This window comes from Leucopleurus acutus, assembly GCF_964270905.1.
Source record: "Leucopleurus acutus genome assembly, chromosome: 10".
NCBI lineage: Eukaryota > Metazoa > Chordata > Mammalia > Artiodactyla > Delphinidae > Leucopleurus > Leucopleurus acutus.
In genome coordinates, this window is record NC_139153.1 from 85,710,990 (window position 1) to 85,728,054 (window position 17,065).

Consider the following 17,065-nt stretch of genomic DNA (forward strand, 5'->3'; position numbering starts at 1 on the left):
TATTTTTAAAGCCCATGAATTAAGACTGGTTTTTACACTTTTATTTTTTTTTTTGCGGTACGCAGGCCTCTCACCAATATGGCCTCTCCCGCCGCAGAGCACAGGCTCCGGACGCGCAGGCTCAGCGGCCATGGCTCACGGGCCCAGCTGCTCTGCGGCACGTGGGATCTTCCCGGACCGGGGCGTGAACCCGTGTCCCCTGCATCAGCAGGTGGACTCTCAACCACTGCGCCACCAGGGAAGCCCTGGTTTTTACACTTTTAAATAATTGAAGAAAAAAAGACCAAAAGGAGAATATTTCATGACACATGAAATGAAATTCAATTTTTAGCATCTGTAAATAAAGTTTTATTAGAACACACCAATATCTCTATGGCTGCTTTTCTGTTACAAAGGCAGAGCTGAATAGTTGTGACAGAGATGATAAAATCTAGCATATATACTGGCCCTTTAGAAAAAAAGTTTGTCAATTCTGTTATAGACAACTTCCCCCATACACACACACCTCCCTCTTGGTTTTCAGAGCAGTGTTCTCATTTGACTTTCCAGCTAACTGCCACTCTGGAATGTAAGCAGCCATACGACAGGCTTGGTCTGGTGAGGACAGGACAAGGAGTGTGGTTAGCGAGGAGGGGCCTGGCAGACACTAATACAAAGGTAAGATGTCAAGTACCGGAAGAGCTAATATATGGCTGAAGAGGCTGGGCAGGTCCTGGTGATCTGATAGAAAGGTCCCATTTTAGGAAGTCAGCCGAGGAGTGAGGAGACAGGAATAGGAGACATGATATGAGTGGTCTAGGAAGAGCCTAGAAGGTCAGAGTTTGCAAGAGCTGCATGAACAAGCAGGGTGAAACCAAACCCACATTCTAATCTTGAGACAAAGGTCACTGCCCCATTTTACCCCGCTATCTGGGGTTGGATGGCATTAGGTCCAAAACTACTAATGACATTCAGAAGAAAATCAAGGACGTGGGGGAACCCGACCTTCTCATAGATTCAACTCCTGTGATGGATGCTGAAGAAAAACCGCTTATCTCTCGACCACTAGACTTTCCTTGATACTGGTCTTCCTCCACTTACAATGGTGTTACGTCCTGATGAACCCATCGTAAGCTGAACATATCGTAAGTCAAAAATGCATTTAATACACCCAACTTACGGAACCTCATAGCTTAGCCTGGCCCACCTTAAACGTGCTCAGACACTTACATTAGCCTACAGTTGGGCAAAATCATCTAACACAAAGCCTAGTTCATAATAAAGTGTTGGATATCTCATGTTATTTATTGAATACCGTACTGAAAGTGAAAACCAGAATTGTTTACCCTCGTGCTTGAGTGGCTGACTGGGAGCAGTGGCTCGCCGGCTGCTGCCCAGCATCACAAGAAAGTATCATACTGTTTATCACTTGCCCAGGAAAAGATCAAAATTCAAAATTTGAAAGACGGCTTCCACTGAATGCATATCACTTTCACACCATTGTGAAGTTGAAAAATAAGTCAAACCATCATAAGTCAAACCATCATAAGTTGGAGATGATCTGTATACAGTTCCACAAAGTATTGATTACAAGATATCTTTACTTTTATGTCTTTACCTTGGGGCAGAAGCTTGTCCTTCTTTCATGACTAGGCCATATATCTAGTTCCATTATCAAAGTGAAAAGCTATCTTACCCATCTCCCAAGCAAGCAAATCTCCCTCATATGTCACTAGAAGTCCCCAGTGCCTACATTCATCCCAATTCCCATCAGACTATACAGGAAGTATATACTGTAGTGAACAATAGTTGGGCGATGAAAAGTGACAAAAAGAGGGAAGTCATTAAGTTGTGCTGATTCAATCATTTAATAGCCAGGAATAAAAATAGATAATTTTTTTGATTTGATAAATCAAGTGTAGTGGAATAAGTATGTTTTAAAATGTAAAGATAAATACTAAAAAGAGCAGAAAGAAGGAAGAAGTGGTAATAATTTCATCAGTACTGATAGTATGGGGTCAATTGGTCCTGTCTAAGGAGTAGAGGATTAAATGTATTACATAAATTTACATTTATAAAGAACCATTACGTTAGGAGTTTGGGATTAACATATATACACTACTATATATAAAGTAGTTAACCGACAAGGACCTACTGTATAGAATAGGGAACTATACTCAATATTTTCTAATAACCTATAAGGAAAAAGAATCTGAAAAAAATATATATATATATGTATGTATCTCTATATATATATGTCTGAATCACTTTGCTGTGCACCTGAAACTAATACAACATTGTAAATCAGCTATACTTCAATAAAAAAATAATTTTTTAAAAACAAAGGTAACTGCTGGGGTAAAAATGCAAATACGTATTTCCTTATAACCCACACCCATACACACAGAAGAAAATACAGTCTGAGTATTGAAAGATTTAAACAGTAACAAAACAAAACACCACAAACAAACAAAAAACAACCAATCCAGAAAACGTTCTACAAAATGCGATGCAGAGTTAAGATCAAACATATGTGTATATGAGCTTAATTAACTCTGACAGGCACTGTTGCCTACCCAACAGCCATTGCCCTGCCTTTTGCCTGTTTTTTTGTACCCTACTTTTGTTTGGAGCATGTACCCAGCCCTATGGGATGAGTCACTATTGGCTAAGCTGGGCACGGGTATTCTGTGTCCTTTTGTCAGCATCCCTTACATCTAAGAGTAGCCAGGAGTTGACTGAAGGAAAATGTACAACCTAGAAGTTTCAAGCTATGTTTTAATCGGGGACCTTACTGAAGACTGTATAGCCCAGGAGACAGCCTCTCAGATAGCTCTGAGGAACTGTTCCAAAGAGGGAAGGGAGGAGCCAGGGTATACAGGACTTTTTGTTGGGAAACAAAAACACCCCCTCGCCCAGAAAAAAAAAAAACCCATGTCGTCAAACATCAAAAGATTATTGCTAATCACAAAAAAAATCTCAAGTTAATGATTTTAGTGCCTGTCTGTGTATGGGAAGATGCAAGAGTCTGGACTCATTGAAATTATTCCTTAGATGTGTATCTTAACTATCTAGGGCCAGTATCCTGTTTTTCTCCATCCTGAATTCTCCTCAGGGTGCACCACTGGGGTGACTGCAGTGGCTGATGGCTTGATTACAGGCAACATTCGTTGTTTACTGGAATGGCAGGCAGTTTCTTTTTTTTTTTTTTTTATACACTGGTATATGACCCATTTTTATGGCCAGTGAGACTTGAGGGGACATCTACTGCAGGGCACCGGAAAATATAGTTTTTTCCCCTCATAAGAGTAGCCCCAGGAGGATAGAACCTTTTACCCTGGCTACCCTTTGTTTTCTGCCTTTGAATGTGCCTGTGATGTTAGGAGCTGTGGGAGCCATCTTGTATTCATGAATCAACAAGAATAAGGGCTGGCAGAGCAGAGGGAAGGAGCCTGAGATCTGATGACTTTGCTGAATGAAGGCCAGCTACCGAGTTGCAGAGTGAGTCATGTCTTTCCTTGCAACTTTCATTTCTGTCTTCAGGCCTGTAGTACAAGGAGGTCATGATTAATCTTGCTTAGCAAAATATTCCCCTCCAAAGCTTTTAACCATTTGCCTTTGCAGACGTTTAGGTATTTCACTTGCAGCAGAGAAGAGTTGACTTTGTACTAAAAATCTTCCTAGCAGAGACTCTTCCCAGCTTCAGATTACATAAGTGACCTTTAGCTTGTGGCATAGAATTCCAGATCACTGGAAATGGCAATGCAATAACGGAAAATGATTCAGAAGGAGCTTCTTGAGGTCACACACTTGGGTTACATAAACTGCTTCAAACAGCCTTTAATTCTTTATTCTTATACATGCTTAAGCTCCTATTAGTTATTGGGTATTACTACTGCTTGGTATCTTTTACTGATTTCAACAATGACCTCTTTTTAGCTAAATCCATTATTCTTCTCCGGTTCTTCATTTTCTTGACGTCTCTATTGCATTTTTAGAAAACAATTACTCCTACCCTCAAATGCTCTCTTCCTTGACTTCCGTCCTATTTGCTAGCAGTTTCTTCTCTTCTCATTGCCTTTGATTCCTCACGCCACCCCTTCGCGGGATATTCCCTTTCCCCAGTCCTTTGCTCCCTACTTCCTTATTCTTTCACTCAAGGCCACATCATCTTCCCTACAGCCATTACCTCTGTGCTAACAAAGGCCTCTGCTACTTTCTCACTTAAATTGTAGCCCCCCCACTGCTTCTGGCTATTTCCTCTTGGATATTGCACTGCTACTGCAATTTGAACGGATCTCCCTTCTCAGACTGGCTCCTTTTTCCATGTTCTTGCCTGTGGTCATGGCACGGTCATTTTCTTAGTCGCTGCTGTTGTTTGGTAGAAACGGAAGAAATTTAAGTTGGCTCAAACAGCAGAACTTTATTTCCTTACAGCTCTGGAGGCTAGGAGTCCACGATTAAGGCGTTGACAAGGTTAGGCCTCTCTCCTTGGCTTGTGGATGGCTGCCTTCTTGCTGTGTCTTCATATGGTCTTTTCTGTATCCACACACATCCCTCGTGTCTCTCCCTCTCTTTTTTTTGTCTCTCCCTCTTTTTGTAAGGACACCAGTCATATTGGATTAGCGCTCACCCTAATGACCTCGTTTAACCTTAATTACGTCTTTAGAGGATTTATCTCCTGATGCAGTCACACTCTGAGGTGTGCTGGGAATTCGGTGGGGAGGGGCATAATTTCATCCATTATAGTCACCCAGGCCATAAAACTTTGTTCTCCTCTTTACTTATCTCCATTATCTTCTATCCAGACATTTAGTCTTCTAGACTTTTCCTATTGTGTCTAAATCTGTTTCTTTACCACCATTCCCAGTGCCATTCTCAGACCTTAATCGATTCTAAATTTCCTTGCCTAGTCTTTATAAGGCCCTCTATAATGACTCACCTAATCTTTTCTTTTGGTATTTTTGTCAAAGCCATTCATGTTTGTAAGAAATATAAATGCTAATCATCAAAAGGAACAGTCCTCTGCCCTAATCCCAGGCCCATCGCCCAGATGTAGCCTCCATGTCGAGCCAAATACTGTGCCAGGAGTACATTTTTTCCTTAAGATCCACTGTTCTTAGAGACTAGAAGCAAGATAGTTTGTGACACATATGAGTTCCAAAAACTAGAATAGATTTTTACTGAATAGTGGTATAACTGATGGTATATGTTTCTTAAAGGTCCAAATGTAATTCTAAAAATGGAAAAGGAAAAAAAAGACCCACTGTTAACAATCCCTGGGCCATCCAAAATAAACTGCTCTTAACAACCATACAAATACATCCTCTTTTCTGTCACTCCACCAGTTGCTCAAAAATCTTGCCACATTTAGTTCATTTCATATTTGGACATTTTCTAATTATCTTTAGAGCTTCTAATTATTATTTTTTTCCTTATTGAAAGGTATATTAGTTTCCTAGGGCTGCCATAACAAATTACCACAAACTAGATGGCTTAAAACAATATACATTTATTCTCTCATAGTTCTGGAAGCCTGAAGTCAAGGTGTTGGGAAGGGGATGCTCTCTCGGGGCTCTAGGGAAGAAGCCTTTCTTGCTTCTTTCTAGCTTCTGTGGAACCAGCAATCTTTGACATTCCTTGACTTGTAGTTTCATTATTCAGTTTCTGCCTCCATCTTCACATGGCCTTCTTCCTTGTGATTCTGTGTATGTCTCCTCTTCTTGTAAGGACACCAGTCATTGGATTTAGGGACCACCCTAAATCCAGGATGTTTTCATCTTGAGATCCTTAACTAATTACATCTGCAAAATCCCTATGTCCAAATAAGGTCACTTTTTTTTCTTTTAAGGGTGTTGTTTTTCACTTTGTTTCACGAAAAGAAATATTTACCAGGTTACCAAGAAAATGCATAAGGCAACAATAAGTACCAGGAAAAAAAAGACAGAATGTGCATTTGAGTTCAGCTAAATCATAGTATCTAGCATGTTGACTGGTACAACTTCCAGATTTGCAATGTATTCTTGATTGAGGATCCAGATTCCAGTCTTCATTTTCTCCATTAACTCTCATTTTTTAGGGTTAGATCTGTATTCCCTTAAAGGTTTTCTTCTCTTTCCACAAAGGGACAAAAATTCAGGTCAAAAACTGTAGTCACATCCCGGGCTTGAGAAAATAATTGGTAGTTAAATAATGAAAGCGGTTATTCCTCCCCTACACGTTCCCTAAAGAGAACATGAAGGCTGGATAATTATAATTGGCTTTTTGACCATCAACCCCCAACAGGATTTTTCCATCCTACCATTAAAGTGTTGAGTTCTCAACACTGTCCAAGAATCTGGAGTGAATGTTCTTGTCTTCTGCTGAACTTAAAGCTTCTGTTTGGAGTAACATAAACCAAGACTAGTTTCCCTTTCATGCAACAGCCCTTCATGTGTTTGAAGATGGCTACTCTGCTGCCGCTGAGCCATCCTCCCATCAACTAAGAAATGCCCCAGTTCTTTCAATCATTCTTCAAATAACTGGATTTCTAGTACTCTACCCAGCTTATCTGTGCCTTCTAGACAGTGCAGTTCTTCAATATGCCTAAGTGTGTACCTAAAACTAAACACAGTACCCCAAAGGTGACATCCTATCCTGCCCAGAGAGATGTGGTTACTCCCCATCAGCCATGCAGTGTTTCCTTTAATGCAAACTAAGTTTGGGGACTATTTTAAAGTATCTGCATCCACTGTTGTACCAAGCTTGTGATGAACTAAAGTCTTTATCTTTTATTTTAAGACTTAATACCATTCTGAGTCTTTAATTGCACTTATGCAATTGATTTAAAAAAAACCTAAATATGAGATTTTACATTTATTCCTATTAAATATATCTTGAAGCTTCCAGCCCACGGAGGCCATATTGATACTCTCATGAGCTCTGAGGGCCAGAAGGTCACATTTTGAGGTTCCATGTGGACATGAAGTTTCAGGGGATACTATTCAACCCACGATAAGGGAAAAATATGACTTGCTCAGTATATCATTAATGTTTTTCCCACCCTAACTACTTCGAAGAAAGAGGGAATTATGGTCCAAAATGAACCCAGGAGCTCAAACAATGTCATCACTGCCTTGTTTCTCTCCAACACTATGGCTTTGTTTTCCTCTATGTTGGCTTCATTCCCAAGCAAGCTTACCTCATGTGCCAGCAAAGATAGGTTCTAGCATCTCTTTAGGCTCATCCTCTTCATAGATTATGATCCAAGAAAAAATACAAATGACTTTGCCGATAGTTCCAGCAAAATACCTAAGGAAGTCTCAGATAGACCTTGTTTGGCTCATCTCTGAACCAATCACTGTGGTCAGGGGAATGAACAAATCTTGCTCAGCCTAACCTGGGTCACATGCCCACCCTAGTATGAGAGGTGAAATGACCGTACCTAAACCACAGGGAATAAGAATAGGGAAGGATGGTGCCTTAAGAGATCCTTGGTAGATGAAAATCACATTATTCCTTGCAAAGCTGAAAATAGCTTTATCAATAGCTTGATTGATAGTTTAACTGTACATAAAATTCTAGGCTTATGATAATTTTCTTCCAAAATGTCTAAAGGAATATTTCATTGTTTTCTTTTTCCCCAGAATTTATTATGAAAAAGTTCAAAAGTACAGAAAAATTGAAAGCATTTTATGTGAACACCCATATGTCTATCACCTAGATTCTATGATTGTTACATTTACATTATCAAATATCTATCCATTATTCATCCCTCTATTCATCTATTGATCCATCTTATTTCTTAGGCATTTCAAGATCAGTTTCCGACATTACTGCACTTTACTCCCAAACACTTTGGCATGCATATCATTACCTAGAGTTCAATATTTGTTTATAACTTTTTAATTTGAGTTAAAATTTGTATACAACAAAAGGCAAAAATTTTACGGGTACCATTCAATGAGTTTTGACACTGCAACCCAAATCCATATCAAGATACAGAACGTGATGTTCCTTCATGTCCCTTTCCAGCAAACCCCTGTACCTGCCCCTCACAGAGACAACCGTTATTCTGGGTTTTTTTTCAATCATAGGTTAATTATGCCTGTTCTAGGACTTCAAGTAGATGGATTCATACAGTATTCATTCTTTGTAAGAATTATTTTATTCTACATAATGTTTTCATTTATTTATTTTTACATAATGTTTTTGATGTTCATCTACATCATAGTCTGTATCTATTCCACTGTATGAATGAATATACCACAGTTTATCCATTCCCCTATCGATAGACACATGGGGGCTGTTTCCAATTTTCAGCTATTATAAATAAAGCTGTTATACACATTCTTGTACACATGTTTTTGTGGGCATAGTTTTCAACTTTCTTGGACAGACACTTAGGAGTGGAATTGTTGAGTCATAGAATAGCTGTAGGTTTCATTTTATAAGGACCTGCCAGATCTTTATGCAAAGGAGTCGTACCGTTTTATAGTCTTCCAACAATATATGAGAGTTCTAGTTGCTCCACAATCCTTGCCAACATTTGTTGTTGTCAGTCTTTTCAATTTCAGCCATATTGATGAATATGTTGTGATGTTTCATTTTGATTTTAGTATTCATTTTCTAATGTCTAATGATTTTGAGCACTTTTTCATGTGCAATTCATGTATTTTCTTTTAGATAGTGTCTAAGCAAATCTTTGAACTTGCATATTTACTAAGCCCGTGCGCCACAACTACTGAGCCTGTGTGCCACAACTACTCCCATATGAATATCCAGTAGTTTTAGCAACGTTTAAAAAAAGATTCTGTTGTTTTTCTGACGTCTGAAAATTGCATATAGCCTGTTGCCAGTCTGATTTTTTTTTTCCTTTGAAGTTGACCTATTTTCTCTCATCTCTGAGTGCTTTCTGGATCTTCTCTTTTCCTTAGTACATCTAATATTATCTTGCTTATCTTTCAGTATACCCTTTGAATCTGAAGATTCCTGGCTATCTTAGCTTTGGCATATTTTCTTCAATGATTTCTATAACATCTTCTATTGTTGCACTTTCTTTGAGCTTTCTTTCTGGAATTCCTATTGGTTAGATCTTGGACCTGGATTGGACCTCTAGGTCTTTTATATTTTTGCTTTATTTTTTGGTCTTTTTCTGTTTTCTAATGTCATATTACCACCTTTCTAGAAAAAATTTCAGTTTGGCAAGCATATTTTTAATTTCCAAGTGGCTGTTCTTGACTTTCTTGTTTTCCAAGTGTCTCTTATTATAGCACCCTGTTTTTGTTTTTTGTTTTTTTGTGGTACGCGGGCCTCTCACTGTTGTGGCTTCTCCCGTTGCGGAGCACAGGCTCCAGATGCGCAGGCTCAGCGGCAATGGCTCACGGTCCCAGCTGCTCCACGGCATGTAGGATCTTCCTGGACCGGGGCACGAACCCGTGTCCCCTGCATCGGCAGCCAGACTCTCAACCACTGCGCCACCAGGGAAGCCCCCAGCACCCTGTTTTTTACATTAGGTGTTCACTGTCTTATAGAATACCTCTGAGAATATTAATTAGAGGTTTGAAAAAATCTTTTTCTGTTACCCAAGTTGGTTCTTGTGAGGTCAGCTTTTATTTTTGCTTCTTCTGTTTTTTGGGATTTTTTTTTCTTTTCTGTTTTATGTAGCTGATTTCCCTTGTGTGTCCAGTGATGTGAGGGTACTTTTTTAACATTTGAAAAAGAGGAAATAGGCTGATTTTTTTCTTCAACTGTTACATATCAGGCTGTTTTCTGCTAGTTAATTTCCTGGAAAAACAGAAGAGATTTGACAGAAAATTCTGTGTTCATGAGCAGAGCTTGCTAAACAGGGAGGCTTCTAGTTACAAGGAAAGGCTAGGGAGCCAGAGAGAGGAGGGTTTACCTGGACGGCTACCACTCACCTTAGCATTAGTTCATCAGTATTTAATTAAAGTTATTGTCTGCTTATTGTCCTGTTCCCATTACTCTTAGCTTTTATGGCTTTATTCATTTAAAAAATTCTTTACTGCTCTTTAAAATTGTGTATTGTAAGGGAGGGGAGACAAAAGTTTTTGCTTAGACTGCTGTTTTGAACCTAATCTTCTATCTTTTAAAAATTATTTCCTGCTCTTTCTAAATGGGCATGTTCCACTATATTTAGGTTGTTATGTTTACTGTCTCATGGATATACCAGACTAGTAGCTACCTTCTTGCCCTCAGTTATTGTGTTTCTTTTCCAGATATTTCCTTCTTCTCTTCGCCCTCTTCTTCCACCTAAGCCTAATGAAATTTTTTCCCAACTTTTGAAGCTAACTTGAGCACACTTCCTCCATGAATCCCATCTGTTTAATCCAGCTTTCATTGACATCCCTTTCATCTTACTACTATCCAACTCAGTACCTGTCATTCACAATTCAGCTCTTTTTTAAAAAAATATTTATTTGGCCGCGCCAGGTCTTAGTTGCAGCACACAGGATCTTCACTGTGGCATGTGGGATCTAGTTCCCTGGCCAGGGATCGAACCCGGGCCCCCTGCATTGGGAGCATGGAGTCTTAACCACTGGATCACCAGGGAAGTCCCCACAATTCAGCTCTTAATTATACAGGCTAGTGTTGCTCATACTTGTTTCAGATATTTATTATTATGTTGGTAACTATTAAAAACTCTTTGGGAACAGGTTTTTTTTCTGTCCTTCAAAACACGTAGTATAGTATGCATGTGTAGTAGATATTCAGTAAGTATTTGTAATAACTTCCCTACTATTTGCAAGAAAGGAGGCAGATGACAGCTTTTTTTTTTCCTTTCTTTCTGGAAACAGTAGGAGACCTGTCTTTGAATTGGAAGCTGAAGTGGGGACACTCCATTCCGGGCAGAAGAAATGCTTATTCTTCTCCACTAAGGAAAAAAACAAGTTACATAGCATAAATGTTCTCTGAAAGCAATGGAGATAGAATGATCCACCAGAGTTGAATCAACAGAGGCAAGAGTGGTTTGGAAAAAACCAAAGTAACAAAATGTGATTTAAAAATACATTTTACAGGGCTTCCCTGATGGCGCAGTGGTTGAGAGTCCGCCTGCCGATGCAGGGGACACGGGTTCGTGCCCTGGTCCGGGAAGATCCCACATGCTGCGGAGCAGCTGGGCCCATGAGCTGTGGCCGCTGAGCCTGCGCGTCCGGAGCCTGTGCTCCGCAGCGGGAGAGGCCGCAATGGTGAGAGGCCCGAGTACCACAAAAAAAAAAAATTTTACAGTCTAGAATTCCACAACATTTCTAACAGTGGGTTCTCACAACATTGCTAACAGTGTCATTTTCAGTTAAAAAGGAAAGAGGTCTAGTGGTGGAACAAGAGCAAGAGGATTAGTTATAAGTGCTGTTCACCAAATATATCAGCTTCACCAACCTTCTGGGCACATGGTAGGTTTGTACTGCCTTGATCCCATGAAGTTAGGGGTAGCCATGCAACTTGTTTTGGCCAAAGAAATGAGAGTGGGAGTGATGTCACTTCCAGGTGGAAGCTTTAAAAGCCAGTGAGGGATTTGCCATATTCCTGTTTTCTGCTTCAGTGGTCATGGAAGCATGTGATGCTCCATAATTCTGAATTCTTAAAAGTCCATAATGAACAGTCTCTCTGAAGACCTGTGATGGAAACATAGTGTGACAGATAAACCTTTGTTGTTTAAAGCCATTGAGTATAAATTATTGCTGTCCAGGGTCAAGCAAACTACAGCCTGCGGGCCAGCTGTTGTGGTAAAATTTTATTGGGACACAGGGATGCACATTTGTTTATGTATTGTCTATGGCTGCGCTCATGTTACAACTGAGTTGAATAGTTGCAACGGAGACTGTGTGGCCTTCAAGTCAAAAATATTTACTATTACTCTTTAAGAAAAAGTTTGCTGACCTCTGACCTAGTCTGTCTTGCCTGTGATAGAACTAGAGGTCTTTGATAAGTGCCCTTATGCGGCCATTATCTGTTTTGTGCACAACGCAAATGATGTTTATAATAGCCAGCCTCCAAGATAGCCCGGATGATCCCCATCTCTTGGTGTTCACACCCTTGTGCATTTCCTTCTCACACTGAATAAGGGCTGACTTGTATGACCAATGTGGAAGTGATGCAGTGTAGCTTCCAAGCCTATGTCATGAAAGACACTGTCACCTCCATCTCCCCCTCTCTGAGATCACTCTGGAGGAGGCCAGCTACCACCATGTTCTGAGGACACTCAAGAAGCCCTATGGAGAAGCCCATGTGGTAAGAAACTGCGGCCTCCTGCCAAGTCATGTGAGTCAAGCCTTCAGATGACTGCAGCCTTGGCCAACATCTTGACTGCAACCTCATGAGTGACTCTGAGCCCAGATCACCCAGTTAAGCTACTCCTGAATCCTGATCCATGGAAATTATGAGATAGTAAATGTGTTGTTTTAAACCACTAAGTTTTGGCATAATTGGTTATGAAAAAATAATTAATGCAAGGTTCAAATGAAAAAGTGTATTGGTACTCTATATGCTTATATATATATTTGTACATAGAACTTCATATACACACATTATTTTATTTTATTACTAGACAAAGAATTTATGTACTTTAATAATTAGAGTATACTTGTGTGAATATAGATAGGTTATCCTGTGAAGGAATTTATTATACGTATATGTTATCTTCCCCATTTGCTTTTTAGCACCTTAATCTTTGTGGAATAAAGGGTGAAATGTGTTCTGGGAAAGAAGGGAAAAAAATTCCCCAAATATTTAAATTTTCCTTGATATGTTAACTGCTCAATTTGCTTTAAGTTCTTTGTAAAAGAATTGGGTAGAATGAATGGAGCAAACTTTTTTTTTTATTGGAGTAAAATTGCTTTACAATGTTGTGTTAGTTTCTGCTGTACAATGAAGTGAATCAGCTATATGTATACCTATATCCCCTCCCTCTTGGACCTCCCTCCCACCCCACCCCTTCATCCCACCCATCTAAGTCGTCACACAGCACCAGGCTGAGCTCCCTGTGCTATACAGCAGGTTCCCACTAGCTATCTACTTTACACATGGTAGTGTATTTATGTCAAACCTAATCTCCCAATTCGTCCCACCCTCCCCTTCCCTCCGTGTCCACATGTCTGTTCTCTACATCTACGTCTCTATTCCTGCCCTACAAATAGGTTCATCTGTACCATTTTTCTAGATTCCACATATATGCATTAATATACGATATTTGTTCTTCTCTTTCTGGCTTACTTTACTCTGTATGGCAGACTCCAGGTCCATCCACATCTCTACAGATGACCCAATTTCGTTCCTTTTTATGACTGAGTAATATTCTATTGTATATATGTACCACATCTTCTTTATCCATTCATCTATCGTTGGACATTTAGGTTGTTCCCATGTCCTGGCTATTGTAAATAGTGCTGCAATGAATATTGGGGTACCTGTGTCCTTTTGAATTATGGTTTTCTCAGGGCAGGGTATATGCCCAGTAGTGGGATTGGAGCAAACTCTTTATAATACTTTATTTCTAATGGTGATCATGTATTTCTAACAAAAGTGTTAGAAGCCAGATTTTTCCAATTGACTGCTATAACCTTCCTATATACATTAAATGGAATAGTTAGTAATAGCATTTGGAATTTGGGGAGTGACAGGGAATCAAGAAAGATCTTTGAAGTGAAGTTAATAGTGAAGAAGCAAAAGTCAGTGGGAGCCAGGGTTCAAGGAAAACGAAATTAAAATGTTTCTGATGGCATTTACTTTTTCTTTTACAAATTGAGACTAACAGACAAAGATAATGGGTAAAAAATTCCTTCTCAAATAGTATCAGCAGATTCTTCTGGACAGCAGTCTGTACATCTTTAACCCAAAGTATAAACAGGAGGGCGTGAAGTAATATTTTTGGATAATACCTGTAGACATAAAGCATGAGAAGTAGAAAAGAAAAAAGGAAAGTTAGGAGAGAGAAAGAAAGGAAGTAGGGAAAGAAGAAGAGGTTAAACAATAAAGAAAAAACATAGTGTGGTGTAAGGGCTCCCCAGCTTATTCGTCTGGTTCTTAACTGTGTTCCAAACTTAGGATAATGCTGGTTACCTGGCCAAATCTTATTTTCCAAGCCTGTAACTTGCTTTAGGCCTTCAGGAAATATTCAACTATCAGGCTGCAAATAAGTACTGACCTCCACAGTTCGGGCCTACATGAAAGTAGGGTAAGCCTAGAGGAGAAATTAACTATCTCCTTATGTTCCCCCCACACCCCAGAAAAGGCCCAGAAAACAAATATAATTTTTCCTTTTATATCATTTTTGTTGAGTAACCATGTGACTGCTGTGGATGGGCGGGCTGTATGTGCCAGAGTGTGTGCTGTGAATAAACCTTCTTGGACTGTGGAATTTTATTGCCCCATATTATCAGTTACCTTAGATGGTACACCTGTAAGGTTGAAATCTGGAGACCAGGCTCTGGTGCTGCTGCTTTTAGGATCAAACTGGAGAGTTTCAGAACTAGTTCTCTAGGCCTGGATTGACTTAAGCATAAACTTGTTCTGTATAGATGTTTATCATGCTTATTAAACTGTAAGTTATACATATGACCAAAATCAAGGCCCATGTCTGATAAACTTAACAGCATTAATGAAGGGAGACAACATATTTGAGAATTCCTGAAACAGCTAGTATGCTTACTGGCCGTAATTGTAGTTATAGAGAAAACTGAGCTAGAAGTGTTTTCTTCCTCCAGGGAACATTGCTGCTATTCCTTGGCTCGTGTCACTGAGACCTGACACAGACGCACAGCACACAGTGTCTTAGGATTTGTTCAGCTTGTGACCAGGTGTCTCCAATTCTATTTCATAGGAGCTGAAACTGAAAACTTCATTTTTTACCTCAACATCTGCTCCATCGTGCTTTTTCACGATTATTATAGCAGTGTAAAAAGTTTTCAGTGGTTTCATAGCTAAGGCACCAAAAGCGCAAGTAACAAAAGAAAAAACAGATAAAATTGACTTGAACAAAATTTAAAACTTTGTGTTGCAAAGACCACCACCAAGAAAGGGAAAACCCACAACCCATAGAATGGGAGCGAATATTTGCAAATCATATATCTGATAAGGGACTTGTATCTAGAATAAAGAACTCCTGCATCTCAATAATAAAAAGACAAGTAAATCAACTCCAAAAAATGGGCAAAATCTCTGAATAGAAATTCCTCCAAAGAAGATAGAACAGCCAAAAGCACATGAAAAGATGTTCAACACCATTAATCATTATGGAAAGACAAATCAAAACCAATGTCAGATACCCACTTCACACCCACTAGGATGACTATAATCAAAAAGGCAGACAACAACAAGGATGTGGAGAAATTAGAGTCCTTATACACTTCTGACTAAAATGTAAAATGATGCCAACACTTTGTAAAAACAGTCTGGCAGTTTCTCAAATGGTTAAAGATAGAGTTAACATTTGCCCCGTAATTCCATCCAAGAGAACTGAAAACAGAAGTCTACACAAAAACATTTACAGAAATGCTCATAGCAGCAGCATTCTTTTTATTTATTTATTTATGTATGTATGTGTGTACGTTTTGGCTGTGTTGGGTCTTCGTTGCTGCACGCGGGCTTTCTCTAGTTGCGGCGAGCGGGGGCTACTCTTTATTTGCTGCGTGCGGGCTTCTCATTGCGGTGGCTTCTCTTGTTACGGAGCACAGGCTCTAGGCACACGGGCTGCAGTAGTTGTGGCATGCGGGCTCAGGCTCGTGGGCTCTAGAGTGCAGGCTCAGTAGTTGTGGCACACAGGCTTAGTTGCATGTGGGATCTTCCCGGACCAGGGTTTGAACCCGTGTCCTCTGCACTGGCAGGCGGATTCTTAACCACTGTGCCACCAGGGAAGTCCCAGCAGCATTATTCTTACTAGCCAAAAAGCAGAAACAACCTAAAAGTCTATCAGCTGATGAATGGATCAACAAAATATGGAATAGCCATTCAATGGAATGTTATTCGGCAATAAAAAAGAGTTAAGTACTGAAACATGCTACAACACAGATGAACCTTGAAAACATTAGGCTAAGTAAAGGACCATGCATTGTATGATTCCATTTATATGAAATGTCCAAAAAAGGAAAATCTATAGAGACAAAACATAGATTAGTGGTTGGGCTGGGAAGAGGCAGAAGTGGAGTGACTGTTACTGGGCATGGGGTTTCTTGTTTGGGTGTTGAAAATGTTCTCAAATTCTGGTGATGGTTGCACAACTCTGTGAATATACTAAAATCCATTGAATTGTACACTTTAAATAGGTAAATTCTGTGGTGTGTGAATTTTATTTCTAATAAAGGTACTTAAAAAAAAAAAACAACAGCTCTTCCAAGGAGATGATCTTGGATACAAATTAGGGCCAGATCAAGAAGACATGAACCATTACTATTTTTTTATATCTTTTTTTAAAAACCAATGTCCTAAACTACCTGAAATCCTCAATTTTACCCTTTGAGTTTTCTGCACAGTTATCATTATGTGATTGTGAAAATCAATCAGGGAAGCACTAGGAAAATGCTAGATTTATCTTTCAAGGTTAACAATAATTTGGAAACCTCAGGAATCTCATCTTTTAGTTGCGAACAATTTATTTTGAAGGGTGGGTTGCAATTATTCTTTTAATTCATGGGTGAAAAATATGTCATTACAGGTCATCTATTTTGATTTTACCAAGTGAAGAGCAGTACTTTGGGGACCCAATAGAGTTCTAAAATTTCATCACAGAGAGTAGCTCATAAAGGATTATGTAGGCTTTGCTTTTGTTGAGTGTTGGCCTTTGCTGATTACTTATTTATATAACTGAGTTTTTATAGGCACACTGGAGCTCTGAAAAGTGGGACTCATTGCTTTTTCGTGCCAAAGACCTGTGATTTGGATGTGTGGGTCCGTCCCACAGTACCCTCTTCATATTTTGAGGAAGACAGAGAACCACCTAAGGGAACAGGTCCTAGGTCTAAGGTCCTGTTTGACGGATCGCCATAGAAACGGTGTTCTCCAAACGTATGGACACCAAGGGGGGAAAGCCGTGGGTGTGTGTGTGTGATGAATTGGTCGATTGAGATTGACATGTATACGCTGATGTGTAGAA